The sequence below is a fragment of the Monopterus albus genome, unplaced genomic scaffold, assembly GCF_001952655.1.
Source record: "Monopterus albus unplaced genomic scaffold, M_albus_1.0 scaffold7.1, whole genome shotgun sequence".
NCBI lineage: Eukaryota > Metazoa > Chordata > Actinopteri > Synbranchiformes > Synbranchidae > Monopterus > Monopterus albus.
Genome location: NW_018127887.1, coordinates 2,407,836 through 2,430,601, shown reverse-complemented (window position 1 = coordinate 2,430,601; position 22,766 = coordinate 2,407,836). Strand labels below are relative to the sequence as shown.

Here is a 22,766-nt window from a genome sequence, read left to right as displayed (position 1 = left end):
CCCCCCTCAGGAAGCACGGATAAAGGGCATGGGCGGCATAAATTTAGTGCTAAATAGCCAACTGTCATGTAGAAGGTGAAGGATCACATCACATCGGAAGCATGAGCAGATGCCTGTGAAGGTCTAATGATGGTGGCTGTGTCACCTCTGTGTGTGTCCGTATGCACATACATGATGCATGCGTGCGTGTGCCACTAACATCTCAGACTACCCACACAGAGTACACTCACAGAAATCACACATCAGACTGTGAAAGAGCAGCCACAATTTAAAAGCTTTAGCATAAACGAGTCATCTCTAAAAGTCATCATTCGCATGTGACATGAAGAACAAAAGGGAAAAGCCAAGCTGACAGGACTGGTGATAAAAATCCCATATGTCATTGAGGAGAAATGTGAATGGCTGGTGATGCAAGTATGTAGTGATGTAATGCAACTGTATATCCATCTGAGTTAAGTCAATGGAATGTAACTCACCATCAAAATAACACACGAACACATCAATATTATTAGTATTAGCACAGGCACACTATAGTACAATAGTCTGAGGTGTGAGGATGTGTGAATGTGGTGTATAGATTGGGGGTGTTATTTGTTTGCCCTAATATGGGTAATGCACTGTGACAATAGAAAGGGACCGTGAGCATTAATGCTCCATCCATCATCAAGCTAACTGTTGACTGGGTCAGACCTTACATGGAGCAAACCTGCTTCCTAATGTGAACCAGACCTGGTGCATCCAAATGAACAGTCTGTGCATCAGCTGGCTCACATTAATGAGAAAAATCAGCTGTTTTATTGTCCATTTGGCAGTTATGTTTGTGTAATTGTGAAAAAGGGCATGTTGTATTTACAGAATACATTTGTGGGCCAATCCAAAATAATGTCCCCCCTGCAAAAAGTATTTAGTATTTTTGTTGCCTGTGACAGCTCTGAACGATTGGAAAGTCGGCCAATAGTAAAATTATGAGGTGTTTGACAGAAATGAAACAATCAATAGATTGCCAAAAAAACCTGAAAGAGTTTAAATTGATTGTCGCTACAAAAGGCAAAAGTCCAGCAGTGCAGAACACCTAAAGACCAACCTATTTCAGCTTGTAGCCTTCATCGAGCTTTGAGTTTTTGCCTTTCCAGACTTTTTGCTTACTAGTTTGTTTTCCTCTCATCTATGCACCTTGGCGGTGGTTAAAATTTTGTCAGAAATATGAGTTTTGTGACAGCCAAAATAACAATTTATCATTTGGTAAAAACAACAAACAGATTGACAATTAAAAATAAAACAAAAATCATTAGCTGCAACTTTCAAGTGTTAGTTTTTGTAATTTCTCACCAGCCCTACGGTCTCAACCTGTGGGAGACACATTTCAGGACTTAACTCCTCATGACTACAAATACTATTTTTACTAGTGTGTACAACCACATTCTTCAGCCTCCAAATATGAGAATCGCTGTCCCAGCTCTGGTTATCCTTGTTGTAAATGAAATGAAAATATATTTCTCAGCGGGAAATCAACAGATCACTACGAAGACAAAGCTGGCAAAGAAGGTGACAGCATTCTCCGATCACGGTTTGGGGCTTTAACATATGAAATCATCTGATACAACTTTGTACGGTACATAAACAGAGCAGCAGCTTCAGCAGCACAAACTGTTTAACCTTGGTGTGCATAGATTTGCATCCATTACAGTCAGACACAACACTATGTGAGGAGGACAAAGGAAAAGACTGCTTTCTATTTTTTCCCCCCCAAGTGGAAGCAAGTCACATGAGTATCTTGGAGGATAAGCAAATTCATTAACGGCTTCTGGCAGCACAGGAGACGGGATTAACAATCCATTTATGCTGAAATGTAATTGAAAATATGGCCTGTCTCATTTTTCACACAAATGTGATTGGATATGCTCCTGTTGTGTTGAGGCTAGCTGCAGTTAAGCCATAATTCGATTTTGAAACTACCGCAGACATAGAACGTTACAGTCACCTGGTTAAGATAATGTCAAGTGATATCATTAGGATAAATCAGTGAAATGATCCCACTGTTTTTTCGTTTGGCTTTTCAGCATTTTAGATTAAATCCACAGCTTGGCTGTAGAAACTGGAGTCTGCAGTGGCTCTGATAAAACAAGAATTAAACAAACGCTGCATGTGCATTGGAGAAGCATACACTCACTTGGCAGCTTACTGGGTATACATCTAATACATATTGATTCAACTATGCGTTTTTGGAAAATTTAGTTGAATCAGCGCCGCTCTAAGTCAGTTTAATCAAAAACTGTTTTAGAGCCATGTTGTCACCTTCACGAAGGACTGTTGTATTAGACTGCTTTAGTTTTTTTCTAGGTACTACCTAATAAACTGACAACTGAGTTATGGTACAGTCATGGTACACACATTTACATCACAAATGAGGTAGTTCAAGGTTAGACAAAATGATCATTCCTACTCAGCTGACCCAGCAGGTCAGGCATATATCGTAACTAAAACTGTAAAACTGCAGGGACACTAATCATGTTGGACAGTTGTCCCCTTCCATGGCAGGTAGTAAGGAGCACTGAGCAAAACATGCTAAGCAAAAGCATCCACTCCTAATCAATGTGACATTCAGGTACAGCTGCTCTCAGCTATCTTGTTAGCAATCAAAGGTCACAATAAGGACACAAAAACGTAATGTACAGTATAATGGCATGCACGGTATATTTTATCATTTAATGAGAACTGCTCTAGAAATCAATAGTGTTTGGGACCATGGTGCTATAAAGCAGCCTGAAACACCACCTGTTATTTCACAAAGAGACTGTCTGCTAACCAGGACAGTGCAAGCTCAAAGGCATATTCCATTCTCTTTCATCTTTCTGCTTGGTTATAAGGGTTAGGGACAGCTGGACTACAAACTGTTGTGAATATTCCAAATTCAGATTTATAATATTTTCAAAAATGCATAGTGAAAACCTTGCTGCTATCTAAAATTCATGTGTTTGTCAAAGTTGATGTTCAGGAGCAGCTGTGCATTATCTCGCATGATCAACCAAGTGTACGTATATCGATTGCTGTAGTAATGGCATATATGTGTGTGTGTATTTACACTAACTGGTGAAGTGTTAGAACCAAACAGCACAACACAGGCCTGAAAAACGTATTCCATCTCTCTTCACCCTAGGTGACACCTAGTCACACCTGCTGCTTTGCTGCACATCAGGAAAGCCACAGTTAATGTGCTAGTTGTTCTCTTATAGTCCCACAGAGATTGGTTACCAGTTCATTGTTTAACAAATAACTAGATGACTTCTGGAAATGTAGGAAATCACTGACTGAAGAAGACGACAACCGGGCAGGTTGACCAGATGTGGGTATTTTCATGAATGAAATAACTAAAGCAGAAACAATTAGTCATGTGATGAAAGAAATAATATTACAGTCTTAAAATAAAGTAGTGACCCTAACTGACAAGACAGGCAATGTTTATAGGAGCCAGGAGTTGTGAAAAACTGAATTTAAATGCATTTGGCCAAGGTGTATGTAAACGTTTGCCTTCAAGTGTAAATACATTAACAAGTGTAAATACACAGAGGGAAACTATTCAGAAATGGGCATTTTGAACCATAACAGACGTTAACGTAACTCAGAAGTGTTTGGTAGGAGTATGCATTTAGTGATACATCACATCATTCTCCTTCACCAACAACTATCTTCCTGTTATTGGTGAATTGAAGAGGAAGAAGTCTTAAGAAGCTACTCTGTCGCTTGTGTGCGCTCCAAACATGCATCGCCATCACTGGTGTTTAAGGTCAGAGGGGATGGAGGGTCACAAACTGATGATGGTATAAAATTTTTTATGCACATGTACTAGACTGCCATAAAATGCGCGCAATGCATAAATGACTTACCTTTACAGTTAAAATCAATGAGTCTAATATAAGAGAAGGCCTGTAGCTATACCAGATACTTTTTCCTTTCATTGTGACTTATGACACTAATATAAATTTGCCACAAGTGGCTATCTACAACAAAGAAGCTGCAGCAGAGACATCTGTAATGACAAATGGAGAAAGTAATAACTCCATTTCAGGGCTGTTATGATCGATATTTAATCCACTGAGCAGACGGAGCCTTCAGAATGGAGGAAGCCAGTTGTCTGGTTATCTCAGAAACACAAGACTGAGGCCATTCTTTCTGCAGGTGGCCTGAGAGCCGCCTGGCAGCCACTGAAGGAACACGTCACGATAAGACCCCGGCATCGGTAGCAGATGCACCACCTCCCAATGACCCTCTATTGTTTCTGCCATCAAATGGGGCACGGTGCTCATCCACTGATAAGGACAGGAACTTTACTGTTGTTTTCCCTCAGTGAGTGGACAAAAAGAAAAAAATAATACAGAGGAGAAGAGGCACCCAAATAGAAGGGGAGGAGCAGCTGAGACACAAACCACTTCTGTGTGTATTTATTGTGTCATGAATCAATATGGAGAGTGAGTATCTATCTCTTCCACCTGGAGCTGGGGAGCAGTGACAAGGTCGCCACTGATAGCCTCACACTGGTTTGTGGGGGGGGATTGAATCTAATGATATGAGGAATATAACTCATATTATACACAACCAATGGCAACGGCCCTGATTATAAGAAGTGATTTACTGTATCTCAGCTCATAAACATCCAAGCACATGACACTGCATATGGTTTCTGTTTTATGTTGATTTTTTGCATCATTAGGCCTATTTGCTGACCTGCAAATCCAGTGTGCAGCAGTAAAACACAGAGTTCATGGTTTATTAAGCATAGAACACAGTTTTTAACAACATGTGCTGAATAAACCCTACGAGAGGATTAGAAAACGATTCTCGATGCAATTGTAGTGAAAAAGCCACAACACAATCAGGCCAGAGACACTTTATTCTCTCAATTTGTTGTATGAATACAAAGAAGATGAATCATTTTTATGACAGCCAGGTATCCCACTGGGGCCAATATATACAAGTCTATGACTTCAAAAGTAAGTCTGGCTTCTTGCATGATTTAAGGACAGTTTGGAATATTTTAATTTATGTTGCTCTCAGAAAAGTCACAAATGGGAAGAACTACTTTTCCTGAGCACTGTTCAGGCAATGCTGTATTAAAAAAAGTGAAATAAATCCAATAAGGTCTGATTGATGAGAAGGTTTCTTCACTTTGAATTACATGTGTAAAGTATTTGCCAGATCAATGTTGAAATGCTTTTTTTTTAACATCTTCTATATTTTGCTTGGAACTACAAGAACTTTCTTCAGACAAATAATTATTAAATGCTAAAATCAGAATCAGAATCAGCTTTATTGGCCAGGTGTGACAGACACACGAGGAATTTGACTCAGGTACATCGGCTCTCAATGTGCAAAACAGTAATCCAGCATAAGACTGTGTAATATAACAAAATAGCAATAGTAATAATTCTGAAAATTACTGCTATGTTAAAAACAGAAAAAAATGGAGACTAACCAGAAAGCTATTTGCTGAACAAGGTTTCATACTTACCACAGCATTCTGTGCTGACCACAGAACCAACTGAATGAATAACACAGCCATGATTAAACAAATGTGTTGGTGACATCAAAGGGAAAAGAGGCCAAAAATCCAGTAATCCTTGTAGTATAGAGCATTTCCACACAACATTTCAAGTTTCCATAGTACAGTACACAAAAATTAATGTATGCAGTATTTCAGTACGTTGACCCATTTATTAAATTACTGAACCTGCTATTTTCTGACTTCTATAGATAACCTATTTAAATTCCTGACGTTCCCTACTGGAATACACCTCAGGGAAATTTTGTACCATCCTAGAAATTCCACTGGGAATTCTGTACAATGGCAAAGAATGGAGGGAGACGAGAAGCTGCATGCAAGAGGGAGGAGAGAGGCTCATGCAGGATTTCATTCAGGTCACTGAGGGCACATACACTATCTGCAGCAAAGGACCACAGCACAAAGAGATTTCTCTCTTTCAAAAACATCACTAAGTGGTTTCTAATCCCACTTCAGTAAAAGAAATACTGTACATTTAAGTCATGTGTAGCGTGTTAACTGACAATACAGGTCTTCCTGCACCACATCCAACCTCTACGTTCACCTTGTGGTGCTCACAGTATATGTCAGTGACTGAACAGTAAGGAAAAGGACACAGCATTTAAATTTCAAAATACCAAAAAAAAAAAAACAAGGAAATAAATACAAACATCAATATCAAACAAACTGGGCCCTAAAACAGGACAACAAAAGATAAGGTAACTCAAAATACAGCAAACTAACCTGCACAGTGCCTCAAATAAAATCCATCCCACTAGAAAAAAACAAAACAAAATGGGGACCATATATACTGACTGGCCAAACCAGTAACACACATAGGGAATGGACAAAGACACTAACCTATAAACACTGAACAGTCTGCTAACTAAATATTTTTTTTTACATCGAAAAAACATAACTTGACAAATAAAGTTTTAACATAAACTACAAACAAATAATGTATTTCTGCCAAACTCCTGAGCACTTGGTACAGTCCAGGCCTAGTGGGAGGTACTTAAACCTGCTGCTGCGTCAGTCCAATCTTTTCATCGGGACCGCCCACATCCATGGACCAGGAACAGGGTAACTCAAAAAGATGATTAGCACATATTAACAAAATTAACCAAATGTGCATGTTTCATTGATTAGTTGTATATGTTTAAACCTAGCCAAATGCCTAAAATCTACCTACAACTTAAATCTACACACGTGAACAAAGAAGACAAAAGAACATTACCTAGCTAATTCCACTGTGCTGTGGTGACTTAGGCCCTCACATGATGAAGGCCGGGGTGAGGCCTTCACAGTATAAACACATCACCCCTGTTCAGTCTGTCCATTGGCAGTTCCAATAAATTGTATTCATAGATGATAACTGTCTAAAGAAAGAAATACAGAGTTACTACATGCATTTCTTCTCTACATAGTTAAAGGAAAAATGAGGCCACAGATGACTGTGTAGATAATATTGTCTGTGTACTATACAGCAAAGTGCAAGTGAAAGTCAGGTCTAGCCAAAAACTACTGTTTTGGCAACAACATGTAAAATAGTGCCCCAACAATATTAAGTACAGGATTACTGCACTAACATAAAAGATGTTATGTTACAGCATAACAGATATTTTTTACCATTAGGGAAATTAGATTGCTGAATTGTTCAAATTGCAGAACAGTCAGCCAGAAATTCATCCATTCATCTGATGCAAGAACATTAACTGCTTGCGCAATAATCAGGTGTTATGACCCCTTTAAACTGGATCCCAACAACCAATCTGGCTGAAAGTCAGCCGGTTTCTACAATTAGTTGGCAACCAACAGTTTAGGGTTAAAATTGTGCACGTTTTGTGTAATGTCCATTCAGCGTAAACTGACTAAGTGATCATATTGTGGCAAAACTTGAATTTCCCTAAGTAAGAAACAGCACAGGCTGTGTGTTGCAGCAGGATACTGTATGTACACATTCTCATATTCTTCTTCTTCTTCTTGTAAGACTTCACTTTATTTCACCAAAATGCAAGAGAACAAACCAAATCTCTGCTGCAATGTTCTTCTGGACATGTGTTACCAGATCAGGTTGATGCCAGTGCAGTGCCACCACGTCCCAGACACTCGCCCCCCCAACACACACACACACACACACACACACACACACGCACACACGCTGTAATTAACTGTCTAAGCTGATCTGGAAGAGAGATCCAGTGTCAGCATGTCAGGATGGGTGGTTAATTAAGAACCTTAAAGGTGTTTGAAGGCAACAAAGAGCAAAACCACTACGGCAACAACTGCGACATGCAGAAACACTGCCTCTGATTAACTTCAATTAACTATGCTCTGGACGACAACCCTATGCTTTTTATGTTAATGCACTCCCTAGTCTAATAAAGAGCTCTCTCTTTGTGTGTGTTTTCTTTCTGCGATAGGACTGCAATAGATCAGAAGACAGAGAAAATCAAACGGCTGATATTTCTCTTCCTCAGCACATGGGGAAATGAAGCCTTTGATGGCATCGTAATATATACATTGTCAGTGATATCGCTTAATTACACAGCTGCGGACATGAGGCGCTATCATCTGTATTTTGTTGAGCCTGCTTGGTAGCCATTATCTCACTGGACATCAACGAGGTAGGATATTATTTAAAAGACAGGCAAATATGTCATATTTCTGCACCCCACACATACTGACTCTCCATTTCCTTTTATATTTTTCATTTTCTACTATTCTCCATTTGCCACTGTCAGACTTTGTCAGGCTTATCATGTTGTGTTAAAGTGCTTATGATTTTTTTTTCTGCTGCATCTAACTTTTTGTTCCCCTCTTTCAACCTCAATCACTTTTCTCTGTGTTCGAGCACCACAGTAAGTGTGTATGCACAGAGTGTGTATGTGTGTGTGTGTGCATTTGTGGGTCCTTAACCGAAGTGAGCAGCTACACAGGCATCATCTCATCCTGCTTGCCTGATTGCAGGCTGCTGTGACAAAGTGAGACAGGACGGCTCAGTGCCAGCCCTCTTGACCCCACCCCAGAGACCACCTCCAGCCAATCAACAGTCTAATCAACTGTTTGGAGAGACAATCAGAGAGAACAGCACCACAGGTAAACATAAAGACACAGAGGGAAAACGCATAGGGTGATACGGCAAGAAATTAAGTGTTTGAAGGTGGGTAAGAAAAGGGATGTAATCAAAACAGGAGAAAATGAGGCTGGGAGAGAGTCTCATTTAGACAGATTATTTTACAAACATGCATCTAACCAGGGAGTCAATTGAAAAATCAAAGAGGAAAACCAAAACAAGGCAAGAAAGCTTGCCTGTTAACTGCCATCACATGCTAGCAGATGGCTTTGCATTATTGGAAATGAAACCAATCTAATCCTCGTTTAAAGATTCTCATCACCCTCCCATTCACGAAATACTGCAGCCAAGGAAAACCAGCTGGATAATGCTGTATTAGTCTCCTCCGCCATGGTAACTCAAAGTAATCAACTCCATATCTTTTAACCTTCCAGCTCATCCGCCCACACCTCACCATCACACACTGTCTGGTAACCCCACAGACAGGTCTCCTCCATGGCAACCTGCAGCAAACTAATGATACCCACCCTCCAAGCCAGCCTACCCACTAATGAAAATGAGTTCTGAAATTAAATGAACTGTCCATCAGAAGGTCTCCATAGTCTGGAAATTATTCTCTAACATCAAGTGTGTGTGGCATCAGTGGGTTGTTCAAGCATGGACCCCACAGGTGTAGGTTCTCCCTCAATCCACCAGTAGCTCAACCAGGTCAACCTTCATGCAAGACTGCGCAAGTTAATTGACAAGCCAAATCCATTACTAGGCATCCAAACAAAAGAAAGACATTCATATAATATTGATATGAAATTTAAAAAAGGAGCCTACTACTCAACACTGGGTCATCAGCCAGGTCCAGATTACTAAAGGTTACAAGCTGCCATGTCCTGAGAGAAAGAAATCACTGCAAGTGGTGCTTGGTGAGTTAGTGACTTCTTGGATTCTTGTTTGTGAACTTGGGAAAGTCGCTAACACATAATTTTAGAGAACATGATTACAAGAGCTTCAATCCATCTACCCATCTATCTATCTATCTATCTATCTATCTGGGACATCTGAGCATTTTCTACTAGGTTCTTAAATTCATTCTGATCAACATTATACTTGTTGGTTTGACTGTGAAAAGTGTTATATTCTGGTATACTGTGTGATATTTGTGTGCAATATTACAGTTTTACCAGCTTTGAGTTGTATTGGTCCTGCTTAAATTGCTGAATGTATTAACACTGAAAGAAAAAAAAACAAGCACAATGTGTTTATCCACCTCAAAGTCTGCCCGCTTTATTTAGTTTTGGGATTGTCCTAAATTTAGTTTAGGTTGTAATGCTGCCTATGAAGCTCACAAAAGTGTGAACAAATGAGTGTGATTTATAATAGGAAATAATGTGCAAAGAGTTTTATAAATGAGGCCCCAGGTCTGATACAACTTCAAACAGAAGCAGCGATGCTATATATAATAAAACAAGAAGGCACTAACACTAAGGATTCATATTGATTTATGTCATTTAAAGCACACCTTTCAAAGTTACTTCAAACTCGGTAATGGTGCATATTCCCTGTGTACCCTCCAGAGGACAATGCACCCTATTATTTGCAGTCTCTTACATCTAATAACTCCAAGTGACAGTATCCCTGTTATAGAACGTCACAACATGGCCATCCATCCATAAACATAAAGGACAAGCCAATGACATTTCCACTGTAGACAAGGTTTCTTTCCAAGGACTTCAAAATAATACAATCCTGTCTTAAATTAAATCTAACTTTCTCTTGTGTCGCTTCTGACAGAGCAGAAAGAGGAGGGGTCTCCTCAAACGCTATCCTCAAGGTCTGGTGAAATGATGGCAGAGCTCCGTCTGTTCATTATCCCAGGTCAAGACTCAAGCTCCTGATAACAGAGCTAAGTGTGGAGTAGTCTGGCTGAAAAAAGAGGAAGTTTAGATGGCTCGGAAACAAAGTGACAGGATATCTGCATCTGTAATGAGGCTAAGGTGAAGTGTTTTTAAGGAAAATTGGACTATTTTAAAAACGGCAAGGTGAAACAGAACTGTGCTTTTTTTTCCAGCCATGGAAGAAGAAGAAGAAGAAGAAGAATTGACAGAATCATTCCTTATATTGATTTCAGAGGACAAGGAAAAGGAATGGCTTCCATCAGTGTTACCAAGGGTGAACAAAGACTTTTCAGATGTTGTGCCTACGACCAGAGATAAATGTTTGACTGAAGGCCAGTCTCCCAGCTGCGGGATCCTAATGATCTGCAGCCGTCACACTCCCATATCTCGTGTGCTACATGAGGCCCTGTGACATACTCAACGCTTTGGTCAGAGCACAGCTGTATGTTGTGGCTCCAATATTTCTCTGCAGGTCACAACTATGATGCCCCACAAAAATAAATAAAATAATAATAATAAAAATCCTATTCATGTGCTTCTGCAAAACACACTCGTACCACAGCTCAGGCTGGGTAATGATGGCGAATCGTTGGGGCCTTGGACTGAGTGAGACACTATCAAGATTTATACTGCAATTTATCGACCCAAAGAGGATTAATTACGTTTATCTTTTAATCCTCCTAAATAAGCAGGAGCAATACTCCTGGGCTTCCAGGGCTGTCAATAACAAGAAGGGTTAGCTCTCTCTGTCAAACACTGTACAGTAATATTAGCTCCTAATGTCATGGCTCTCTAATTACAAACACCCTTGCCCTCCCTTAGCTCTATAAACGAGCAGCAAGCCACTGCTGCCGAGCCAACTAGTAGGAGAGCGAACCTCCATTAGACTCGCAATTACTGCCACCCCCATTAAAAAGAAAAAAAATGGTCCCCCAACTCAGCTGCAGAAATCAAATGAAATACAAATACGAGCTTTAACGTTAACCTTTGGACACAGCATCCTTATTAGTGCTGCATGTTCTCCTCTCTCTATGCATAATATCACTTCAGCCAGCAACCAAATGCTGCCAGTCATTAAAAACATATCCATCTCAATTAGACAGTGCATTAAGACTCTGCTACATGAAGAATTCTGTACAGCTACATCCCTATTCAGACTTATAATAAAAGCAGGCACTATAAAGGAATAATCCACATGCTTTACAGATGGTAAACAAGCACAAGCAGTCTAATAAAAAAAAATAATTGAACATCCATATTATTTGCCATTATATTGCTTCCTTCCATGCACAACAGCATCTATATAATCACCATAGTCCACTGACTTAATTCTAGAGCAGTGTAAAGACTAGGTCTTTGCAGATCCTTTTGCTAATTTGCTGGCGCTGACAGATACTGTACAACTCCATCTACAAACCTTAGAGGAACTTTCCATATCAAGGTTCATTTTCCTTGCCGGTGTGCCCAGTTTATCCCTGGCTCCCTGCTCCCATTGATTTTGATTAGCCAATGCCCCTCCCCCCAGTTGGCTACAGGGGAATGCTGGTAATGACAGCCCCTCAGATGTCTTTATGTCAGCTGCAGAGCCATCCATCAGCCTGCAGTGTTGTGTAAAAATGGCTGATGTGCTACCTCTGTGTCTGATGGATGGAGTGCGTCTCTGTATTGCCAACCTTTTTTATCTGTTGAGGCAGGCCAATCCCTCTGCTCCACCTATAATCAGTTAGACCCCCTCTGATCCTTGGCAAGCGCACCAACCCCACATCTTTTCATGCTTAATGTCAGAGAAGAAATTGTTTGTTTAATATATAGTCTGTGTGTGTTGAGCTCTTATGAAAAATTGCAGGTCTCCAACAAGGTTGAGTGCATTTTTCTCCCATTTTTTTCTTTGATAGATAGCTTTTTGATTGATTGCTCACATAACCTTGATAGAGACAGCACAGCTATAGTGAGCTGGAGGAGACTAAAAACAGACTCCCTGTTGTTGGTGACCAGTAGGACATATAGAATAGGAGCATGAGGAGGAGCTGCTTCTGTGTTCAAATCCTCTTTTGGAGCAGCATGACCGGAAAACACTCATGCAGGACCAAGTATTATTTATCAGAAAAATGCACTTTGCTTAACATGTTTTATTCTCTACCACCAAACTTTTATACTGACAGATTCTACTTTCCCCACTATCTTTTTTAGTATCTTTGCTTGATTGTCTGGTGGCAACATGATGTGATCATATTTGAAGACAACGGAAGCTGTTACAGTGACTGGTTGAGCTGGGCATGCATCTCTCTGCAGGTCCTTATCTAATTTTAGACCAGGTAAGTCTTTGTTGTTTGGTCTTAGCTGCTCTAAACCTCCAGGCCCTTTAAGGAACAGCAGGCAGTTTCTGCTAGCAGCAACTTCGGTCTGTCACAACTACTTGAATGCTAATGTTAGCATTTAGCTCAAAGCACTAAATTGCATACAGTAAGTGCATCCTTCACAGAGTGGCTCTTAGTCTGCACTGTCTTGATTATTTGACTAACGTCCTGATGGTCACAGGAGGTAAAATCCTCACCAGACACAAGGAATAACACCAAATGCATCTCATAAGCTACAGTGTACCCATAAAGATAAATCTTACTGAGATATCTGCAGACATATCACTTCCAGCAAGAATGTCTTGGTCCACACAAAGTGCCACTGTCAGCTGAAATGTCAAGGGTAAGGCTCGGAATGACAGTGAATGTGATGTTTCTGTGGGAACGTGATCTCTTCTCAGAAATTGGTCTAATTTATCCCCTCGAAAGCTCTTGAACTCCTAATGACTTTTCCTCAGCTCCAGTTCACGGCCCTGCGTGACTGTACGAGCCAGTCTGTAGCTTTCTGTAGTCTAATAAAACCTTAAGTGAGCAAAAGTGTCTTTCATAAAATGTGTCGGTTCAACAGCTTTATCATCCTGGCTGTAGCAAATGTCAAATGGGAGAATTTCATTGGCACTATATCAAAGTCTCATAAAATGGCCAATAAAACTTTACATGGTCCATGAAATCATCTATTTATTACAAATGTGGTTACACTAGTTAAATGCGTGTTGATTTCTTAAACCCTTCATGAATTACTGAGAAACATACTTTGTAGAATCTTAAATCTTACTCTCATCCATATTCAAGACGCACAACTTTGATCATTATTCACTGGATCTGTGGCGTTGTTAGAGGCCAGAAATGAAAAAAATAATTAAACTGCACAAACATGTCCTAGAACATGTGTTGAAGCTGACACACACTCTTTGTGAAAAGTTTTTTCATTAGCAATTCAAGCTGTTAGTTTCTCAGAGCTTATTTAAAAAAAAAAACACAACAAAATAAACTGTTTTTCTCTGCTTTTGCCCCCTGGACAGGTTCTTTCCCTTTGCCTTTTCCAAAGAAGCATTAATTAGCTCTGCAACAATTAAGACAGCTGTTAACTTGGGCAATCTCAGCGACCAGGCCTCATGACATGAAAAATAAAAACCCACACCGGTGCAGCCAGGACAATAGATCATAAGAGGCATCAATAAATAATTACATTTAAATGTCTCTTAATGAGTGGAGTTTGCTGACTGGGCCAATGTTTATGGCCTCTGATGAAACTGCACACACAAGGCATCCATAATACAGAATGTCATAAAAGACTGGCCTGTTAATGGCTCTCAGTGTTCTGACTGCCATGATAACAGCATCCTCAATTACACACTGACGACATGCTAGAACTAGACGCACAGATATCATCTCTGTAACGTTTGCTGCACAGCAGCTTTGCATTTATTAATAATCGTAATTAGGCATTTTATGGTAGGGGACTTTGGGAAAGCACACTTTGTTTTAATAAAGATGGGGGGAAAAGACTAGTAGTAGCATCTGTCTCCACCAGAATACAGTGGAGGTGAATTTTAAAAAAATGACACTTGAAAAACTCAGCCACAGCTTGTTTTCTAAAAACAGAGATCCCGGTGCTCTGGACAAGCCACACAACACACTTTTAATGGTTTTCATGGGGAATATTTCTTCGGGAAAATATTTCCAGTGAGAATAGATCACAGTGGCGTCTGTGGATTATCCAAGTAACTTGGAGGCTGTGTTGCTACTTTCATGCAGTGACAAACAAGAAATGTTATTCAGCTCCTTTGCAAATCTCAGAGATGAATATTGCAAAATATGGTCAAATGAAACCAAAACTAACAAGGGTGATTTGTGTGAATCTACCTTTCTAATAACACTGTTTTCCCCAAATATGACTGCTGAATGTATGTAACGTAGTCGTTCACATTTTAATCACATGCCATTTGACTGTCAGCGTACCATAATGGGGTTGTGTGTGTGTGTGTGTGTGTGTGTGTGTCTCTTTTTGTGAACCTCGACGCTGACACGTGAAGTCAAAGGTATGACTGAGAAAGCAAAGAATGTTTAATCCAAGCGTGTACCAGCATGCTCCTTCAGCTGCACTAGCCTCTTATCTACATGGCTGCCTTCTTAATTATTCATCAAGGTGTGTGCGTTTCTGTCTGGGGCACGGGGACCTGTAAAGCTTTGTGAAATGATGAGCGCGTTAAGACACATGAAACAGGTGCAGCAGTTCCACAGCACAGCATGCGACCACACACACAATCAGACACAAACGCACAAAAGGTTAACACAAGAGAGTATCAGTTTGATGGTGTCATGCAGGGAATGGGTGTGAGGAAATAAGAAGACAAGAGAGCGACTGCTGATGGAGCGCTGCGGCTCATTTTTACAGTTATTGTTGTACACACACTCTCGCATGACTACTTGTAGGACAATGTGCTGTCTTTCTGTTGTCTGCTCTGTGGCATCAGCCGGGGTCCCCACTGATCGCAGCTGACAAACCAACATCCCATCATTTCCAAACACACACATCTACTGTACACAAACACACAGCTACATGTATACCAAAACGCATGTGCGCTCGCTCCCCCCCATCATGGATATTTATCACCATAAATAATGAATGTCGTGCTCTGGGACTGTGTGGTTACCAAAGCACTACCATGCTGAAGATTAAGGTGAACGCCGAGGTGTGTTTTGGTGAAGGCTCGCTGGGGCAAAACAACAACAAAGCTAAAAAGAGGAAATGAAGACATTACTGTGAATAGGCATTGAACCAACAGTTCTCCGCACACATCCACATTTTGTCAGCAGATGTAATCAGAGGAAGATGCCAAATCCACTTCAACAGGGAGGACTAACCTCTTATAGACTTACTTGAAAAACATTAAACCATTTATGAGCTTTAACAATTCTGAAAAGCTCATAAATGGTTTTATTTCTAGTCATACTGACTATTTTTCACTCCCTTAGTTGTCAAAAATCAATCATTCTTAGATCGTTTACAAATCCGTCTAAAATGCTGCAGCTTGTTTGCTGGCAGGAACACACAAGCATGAACACTTTACACCAGTCCTTTCTTTGCACCATTGGCTCCCAGTGCAGTTCGGGATTCACTTTAAAATACTTCTCCTGACCTATAGAGCTTTAAATGGTTCTGTCTCTTCCTACATCTTGGAACTTTTACATCTTTATGTTACCACTAGAATGCTTTCAGCGGTCCCGAGGGTCAGATTACAACCAAGAAGTGAGCGTGCTTTTTCTTTTGTGGTAATCTTCCTTTGCACAGCCAGATGGCATCAACTCTCCTGGTTTTTAAAAGATAAACATAAATCTTATTTTTACTCCCTTGCTTTTAATCAGTTCTGAGCTCTAGTTTAAATGTTGTGTCTTCTGTACAGCACTTTGGCCAAATTTTTGTTGAATTTAATGTGATATATATCTACACAGTGCCTTACAAGCAGACTAGGTCTTGGAAAAAAAAATATGATGCAAAAATGAAAATTAAAAAAATATTTGTTCATATTATTTATTTACCATTATAGTGGACAGTAGTAGAAGTAATAGGAAAACACCATCATACAGTTATTAACATAACCTACAAGAACATGGATCCCACTTGCTGGTTTATACAGCACCATAGAAGGTGCATTCACACATACTGTACACTGTTGCAGTCTCTGGCTACCCAGGGCTTTATAATGTCGCTACCAAGTAAAGTGCATGTATAGTACAGCGAATATGTCAGGAGACGTCCAGCCATAGCAGAGCATGTAAATCACACGTGCAACATTAGTTCCATGAGTAATCGTTCTGTAATGTACTGCTCAAAGGATCATTTTCCCAAACCACAGTTTTGCAAGTCCAAACACACTGACCATCACTGGTCCATTGATTCAGTGCATTTAGTCACAATTTAGATTAGCTTCTGCTGTAGTTGTTCCATGTGCCTGAACGTCAGTGAGCCAAGATGCTTTATACCGAGTCAGAAAACTATTGCTGACGATAATTAAAGGAGATTAAAGGAAATGCCAGATATTAACTTGGCTTACTTCTGAGACTTAATGTGCAGGACTGATGGCACAATGTAAATTAGTAGGCAAGCTCTGATCAGTCATCATACTTAAACATCAAACGAGAAGCACGAGTCAGAAGACAAAGCTAATTCTGCAATGGTTCGTTGAGTTGAAGGATACTTTGCAATTTTCTCCACACAAGTAGATTACGTTTAATGATTTCTCATCTGTTGATGACGCTTTCATCTGCAGCAGGTCATCGCTGAGTACATAAATTACAGTAAGGCACACTAAACACAGTGATGTGCACATATATGCCACTGTGGGTTGCAGGAGCTTTGCAATGTGACAAAAACATGCTGTGAAGAAAAAACTACAAGCTTGTCTGCTTAAAGACAAGAAAAGAGGTTACTTACACTTCACCTCACTCTACAAGCAGTGAGGCAAACCCCTCCCCTATCCACTACTGCTGTATGGAAATGTATGAAAAATAGCCGTGGACTGGCCCCGACAGCAGCCATCCATCAGCACAGTGACAGAGGAGAGTCTCCCACTCTATTGTCCCGCACTCTGAATGTGTCAATGGCAATGGTCAGATTACAGCTCCGATAACTCCAACCACCCAAGGCTTTGGCCTCAGGCATATCAATCAGTAGGTAATGCAATATCTGATCATTAGACACTTTCCTCTTACACAGACACAAGCTGCAAGTATATCAACCAGCATACCCACTGGGCCTTAGGAGAGCCTCACATCCAGAGACAAGTACTCCTCACAGAGTAAACAGACTCATAAAATCCCCACAGAAGAGCCAATTATGCCAGGAACCTGACATCTCCTTGTCGTAAAAGCTACAGGAGGCCATAGCTATTGGACAGAGCATGAAATACAGCCAGTTGTTATCGCCACCCATTTGTGGCAATTAAAAGCCACCCTGGAGACTTGTGGTACCGGCTAAGGAGGGCATTCTCAATGTCTTGCCTCACCGTATGGCACAGTTCTGGGAGGCCTCCAGAGGGAGTTCCCTGTGCCAAGCAACCCTCTCTGTGAATGCCTGATTTATCACCAGCCGTCCACAGCTAATGTACCAGCCTCTCCTGGTTGGCCCAAGTTGATAGAAGCCTACTTTATTATTATCAGCCCTGGCATCGAAGACTGAGCAGCTTGTATTATTCATAAGATCACCCACATTTCCTCATCCAAACACCAGATACATTATGCAGAGTGCAAATGCAAGTCTGATTTATGCCTTTTTGTTGTATACAAACATACACATTGATCAGATGGAAGGATGTTTGAAATAACATAGCTTCATAATGCATAAAAAAGAGAAGAAGGTGAACTGGAATAAAAATTCCATAAGTATGCTACCAAAGTGATGAATCGCACTGCCTCTGCCTCGCAAGGCACAGCGAGCTCTCCGTCCACAGGCAGCTCAAGACAAAGAGAACAGCAAATTATAGAAATGCTCAATATCATGCCCTGAATCAGATTGGGGAAGAAGAAAAAAAAAAGCTTATTCTCTCCACTGACATTCTCATCTGCTACTGGCCTGGTGACTTTTATGTACCTTACCCCAAAGCAAACACAGAAATATAGCCGCCGCCACACACACACACCCCAAAAAAATAAAAGCATAGTCCTTCTATTGTTTTCCGGTGTGTATCAGCTCAAGCCAATTACACAAACCTAAAAACAAGAAGTAGTAAAGCTGCCGACCACAACATGGGGCCAACTACTCACTTTGATTAGACACAGACTGCGAGGTGACATCGATTTTAGCCCTCTGTCGGGAAGAGGACATTTCTGTCACTTGTATAAATGAGAAAAACGTGAAGCCAAAGCATCAACTTGGAGGAAACACTGGGCACGTCAAACAAAACGCATGCAGAAAAACACACACAGTCATTATTTGTCACACATACACAACCATTTCCTTTGTTTTTCTTAATTTTCAGTGTGTGTCTCTCTCCCACACATATACAGCCAGAACACACACCTATATACACACAACCACAACTAAACACCTCAAAATCACTCTCATCAGTAATCCACGGGTGTTCGAGCCACTGATAGTCCAAGCCTATTGATTTCACAGTGTAGCAGCAGCACTCGGCGGCCATTTACAATGATGAGGGAAGACAATTGCAGCCAAATCATCCCTGGCATTCATTAGGAGACTAAGCGGAGGAAACCAACAAGTGCGAGTCTATTGAAAGTTAATCAAACAACTGGTGCAGACTAATGGGGAGAACAACAGGCGAGTTTGCCTTGGTTCTCTCAGCAGTTCAATCTCACCAGTGGAGGCTGTTAAACAACAAGGAACAACCATCTAAATCACCACCTTAAGTGTTTTCTATCAATAATCTATACTGTAGTTTTGTGCAGAGTTTCTTACAATAGTTACTTGTGTTGTTCCAATCCATGCAGATCGAGACACAATTTCTATGAAATATATGACACGGAAGGCTTAGCACTGCTGTCATGTGATTTACTTCATATATATATGCAAAGTACAGAAGCAGAGTGTATAACATAAATGAGTCATACAGAGGAAGAAGACAAGATGATAGAGAGCAGACCGGCACACCAGCACCAAATCCTTCCAAGTACTGAAGAGGTGGTGCTCTCTTTTGATATTGTCATGAAGAGGTTTCCTTTTCAGAGAAAACCAAGAACAAAGACACACAATTTAACATTCGGAGTACATTTCAAACACCTGCTGAGAGACGTAGGTACAAAAATGTCTATGTAATGTTTTTGATTACAGTTTTTAATTCACTGTTTCTTTCAAAAAGAGCACATTTTGATAGACAAATGTTTTCACAAAGGGTTGCCTGCTGCATGTAGACAGAAGATCTTGTGGCTGAAAAGAAAAATTGGGAGAAAATGCTAATTTAATGCCCATTATGCATTAAAATGCCCACAAAAAGTAGAAAAATAAGAGTAAACTGTCAAGCTTATTGTTTAAGTTCTTTCAAATGATGCTTCTAAAGTTGAGCTGGAGTGTCTGACCATATGATATAGTCACTAGTTTTCCCAGTTACCATAACACTTCTAAAATCTGACTTCTAACTTAATATTTCAGCTAGATTTCATCATTTTAACTATTGAACTTGTACTCATGAATTCCTTAATTACCTTTTTTGCAATATAAAAATCCAAAACAAGGAACACTGTATATATGATGCCACTAAAGACCACATTAAGAGAAACACATGTAAGAATCAAATTACACAGCTGTCAAATGTGCAATCAAATAGGTCAACACACTGTCATGAAGTGAAGTTTACCAACTACAAATCAACAACTGCACCAACATCTGTAGCAGGCTGCAAATAGATGTGGCACTGCACACGTGTTCTTTCTGTCATCTGCTGGTCAGATACCAGTATTACACTTCTGACATGAATTCAGCTATAGTACCACTCAGGGTAGAATTTCAGTAATGGAGACTGATCCCAGGTCAGGGCACTCTGCATAGCACTCTCCTACCTAATCTGCCAAGCAAATGAGAAACACATGGCATGTGAAAACAATGTGTTCTCAATGTGGGGAGGCTGCAGCGAAGCCAAATCCAATCTGAAGCGCTGAGACAGATTCAAACATAGTGAGAGTTTGGTGTCGCCTCTGTTGGCACAACCAGATGGAGGTCTGGTACCAGCACCAGTGCTGTGACCTCAACATGCTGACTCAACACCACCAGCTGTACTGTGGTCCAACAAATCTGGCTTACTGTCGGTGGTTACACACAACACACCCATGAACAAACACACTTGCAGATTGCAATCAGCCTACTGCGTTATATGATGGAGATCAATTAGCAGGAAATGAAGCATAGAAGCACTGACGTATGCACCCTTCCCTGTGAAAACACTGCAAATTCAAACTGGTACACACACCTCAGGCCATCCCATTTTCATGTGCTCCCTAATGAATGTGGTATGTTTGCAGTGATGCTCCCTATGAAAGAAAACATTTGCATTAGTTTCTCTTACAGCATTTGCACAGGTCTCTTTGCAAGAAGCTCAATTACCAAAAGTGGTGCCTGTGGGGAACCAGACACATTAGGATTTCCAGCTTACAAATCTTTTTCTTATTAATTAAAAACACTACATATACAGTGGCTTCAGAAAGTATTCAGAAAATCGGCTGCATTATGCTTAAGATTTCAATGATATGCCTTACTGGAAAAAATTCATAAATTAACAAAAGTATGTGAAACAGTTGCCTTCAAAACTTTAAAACTATCATGCTTGAAGCTCAGCTCTGACTGTAGTACAACAGCAAGATCCTAAGAGGTCACACAACAGTGGACAAACACCACTGTGGCTAATACAGGGAGAAGCCCACTCATTCAGTGTGATGAGGAGCACTTGAGAGCTGGTGTTGCTCGTAGAGCTTTATCTGTTGCTGTTTGTTGGAATAATGGGATGAGGCAAGTCCTTGAGCCAGAAATAATAAAACAAATTAATATTCATGGGGTAGTGTTTCTGGAAGATAAATCCTGTTCCATGATATATGAACTGAGAAGCAGTGATTTTCATTGTGCCTACTCAAGGGTCAAACAAAAAGATTTCACAAGCAAGACAAGTGATAAAATGTACAATATCTCTACAACATTTTGGAAAATCTGCACTTATTTGCTTTCTTGCCAAGACTTACTGTAGGCTAGATAACAAAACTGAAAGCACTCTCATATCAGCATACTAAATATGAAGCTACCACCAGCAGATAGTGGGCAAAGCTTAGCATAATAACTGGAAAGAGGAGGAAACCACTAGCCTGGCTCTGTCAACAACAACATACAAGGTCATATTTAATGAGCTCTGGAGGTGCTAGTAGGTGGACTTGTTACCTTTAGACAAAGCCAGAGTGGATGTTCCCATCTGCTTCAGGTCCATAATGCTAAGCTAAGCTATTGAGTTGGTGCTTATTTGTCCAAATTCTTCCTTTCAGAAATGTACACAAATCTAGCCAGATGAAAGCAAAACTGCCTGCATGTACATCACTAGAGGTAACCGAATGGCAATCCAGCACAATTTCTCAGTGCCCGTGTGTATATTGTGTCTATGTATTTTGAGCTTTTGCCTAAATTTCAAATGCTTAAGACAAAATGTTCTACTGCTTTCTTCCACTCAACAATGCCCGACACAGGTGAGTGTTGGTTTTCTAGATGAAATGAGAGCGAGGATTCAAAGGGGGTAGGTTTGTTTTGATCCCCTGTCTTGGCAGAATGCACAGTGCTGTGCCAGTGTTTGCTAATACCCTGGACGCACCTGGCATATTACACAGGCTTATCCCTCTCCTCAACACCTCCCTAATGCCCTGCATCGGTCACCCACTGTTGTTTCTCTGACTATAATGCAGTCTCTGCCCAGATGTAATTAAGCTCTAATCCTCCAGTCCACAAAAGCAGAAGCAGCCCTAATTTAGTTTGCAGATGAATGTGCAGTAAATACAGTCTGCAGGCACAGGGCCTTGATGATGCTGCTCTGGAGTCTTCTCTGACAAAGGTCATAATGTATAGCTCAACACGATCCAGAGGCGTTTATATCTGTAATGGATTCAACAGTGTGAAGCCCAGGTGTTTCTATGGCTTCAGGTCAAAAAAACATCTGGACAACTCAATGCTGGTACTACAAATTGTTCAATGTTCTACTAACCAAATACAAGATATAGCCATCTGGTGTAGCCATTACTGCCAACTGCATAGGGCGATCACCTGATCACCCAGACATAAGGTCAGCCGGCATGTTGACCCGGATGTATATTCCTGTGCAGTTAGCTGTAATGGCTACACCAGACAGCAGCCCAAACACTCCAAACATTGTATTTGCTTACTTTCTGACTCAGAGATAAGCATGAAAAAAAAGTCATGTTTG

General features: G+C 40.5%; 1 protein-coding gene and 1 long non-coding RNA gene across 2 annotated transcripts in view; one reads left to right on the top strand and one right to left on the bottom strand.

The window, feature by feature from the left end:
• LOC109973679 (PDZ domain-containing RING finger protein 4) overlaps positions 1 to 22,766 on the bottom strand; it is a 105,441-nt gene that overhangs the window by 74,643 nt on the left and 8,032 nt on the right. The gene's annotated exons all lie outside the window — the stretch shown is intronic.
• LOC109973689 (uncharacterized) lies at positions 6,425 to 11,031 on the top strand. The gene is made up of 5 exons (XR_002276850.1): positions 6,425 to 6,619; positions 7,960 to 8,163; positions 8,507 to 8,635; positions 10,398 to 10,600; positions 10,675 to 11,031. It is a non-coding gene; the product is annotated as an uncharacterized LOC109973689 (long non-coding RNA).